The 1,668-nt window shown below is 47.5% G+C and overlaps 1 long non-coding RNA gene across 1 annotated transcript in view; it reads left to right on the top strand.

Moving 5' to 3' along the window:
* The first annotated feature begins 234 nt into the window (after positions 1 to 234).
* Positions 235 to 1,668, top strand: part of LOC108296385 — a 3,571-nt gene continuing 2,137 nt past the window's right edge. Inside the window, exon 1 of the long non-coding RNA XR_001821832.1 lies at positions 235 to 365. This is a non-coding gene — a long non-coding RNA (uncharacterized LOC108296385). The remainder of the gene's footprint in view (positions 366 to 1,668) is intronic.

The following is a 1,668-nucleotide window of genomic DNA, read 5'->3' as shown; positions in this document are numbered from 1 at the left end:
TGTAGGGTGGCGGGGAGCAGGGAGAGGTGGGTTCCGCAGAGAGGTGCTACCTGAACCACTATTTTCACATCGTTTTCTTGTACCCCTCGGAGAGGCGTGGAGGGGAGAACGCGGGGGTCCCCGACAGCCACAGCGGACCCAGCGTTCACAAATGCCAGCTTGTCAGCCTTGTCAGCCAGCAGCAATCAGAATAGAAGGGGCCTTTCTTTTTTTTTTTTTTTTTCTAATGCTACCCCAGAGTCAATTAAAACACAGGAAGGCTGACATTTGCAGAATACCGCATGATCAAAGCGCAAAATGCCCATACAGCCTCTGACATAAAACCAGCGTGTCTGACGGAAGACTGACACGCTGTAACAGGTCAGGTAATTATGAGAAAATCTATGATATGTGTGTTGCAGTGGGTTAGTTTGTACACATGATCAGAGCCATCAAACAAAAGAGCGGGCTCTGTTCTTCTCACGCATCCTAAATCCGATGCAGCCTCCCGCGCCGCTGATACAGATGGCATCCGCAGAGAGACTGAATTAATTTGACAGTAAATAGGTCCCAGCACTTACCGGCTTCTTTAAATATATATATTTTTAATTGCAACAGGGCAGGTTCTGATTTCTGCACCGCTGGGAATTGCTGGGGAAGCATGAGGGGGTGTGATCAGCAAGGCGCTTTCTCATGTTTCACGGGACGGTCCTGAGCACACAGGTCCCGTACACACACTGTCTCTCTCTCTCTCACACACACACACAGGCATGCACACACACATATTTTCTTGTTTTTTGTCTTTTTCTGTTTTTTTGCAGTATATAATGACAGCATGTGCCGTGATACAAACTTTGCTGTTGTGTGTACTGATGGTGTGGGCAGGGACACTTTGCTGTTGTGTATAATGGCATGTGCACAGAGACACTTTGCTCTTGTGTGTACTGACGGAATGTGCAGAGAGACACTTGGATGTTGTGTGTACTGATGGCATGTGCAGAGTGACACTTTGCTGCTGTGTGTACTGACAACACGTGCAGAGAGACACTTTGCTGTTGTGCGTACTGACGGCATGTGCAGAGAGACACTTTGCTGTTGTGTATACTGATGACATGTTCAGAGACACTTTGCTGTTGTGTGTACTGACAACACGTGCAGAGAGACACTTTGCTGTTGTGTGTACTGACGGCATGTGCACAGAGACGCTTTGCTGTTGTGTGTACTGACGGAATGTGCAGAGAGACACTTTGCTGTTGTGTATACTGACGGCATGCGCAGAAACACTTTGCTGTTGTGTGTACTGACGGCATGTGCAGAGACACTTTGCTGTTGTGTATATTGACGGCATGTGCAGAGACACTTTGCTGTTGTGTATAATGATGGCATGTGCAGAGAGACACTTTGCTGTTGTGTGTACTGATGGCATGTGCAGAGAGACACTTTGCTGTTGTGTGTACTGATGTCATGTGCAGAGAGACACTTTGCTGTTGTGTGTACTGATGGCATGTGCAGAGAGACACTTTGCTGTTGTGTGTACTGATGGCATGTGCAGAGACACTTTGCTGTTGTGTGTAATGACGGCATGTGCAGAGAGACACTTTGCTGTTGTGTATAATGACGGCATGTGCAGAGAGACACTTTGCTCTTGTGTATAATGACGGCATGTGCAGAGACACTTTGCTGTTGTGT

This window comes from Cebus imitator, unplaced genomic scaffold, assembly GCF_001604975.1.
Source record: "Cebus imitator isolate Cc_AM_T3 unplaced genomic scaffold, Cebus_imitator-1.0 Scaffold708, whole genome shotgun sequence".
NCBI lineage: Eukaryota > Metazoa > Chordata > Mammalia > Primates > Cebidae > Cebus > Cebus imitator.
The sequence above is the reverse complement of the archived record's forward strand: the minus strand, read 5'-3'. Positions and strand labels throughout refer to the sequence as shown.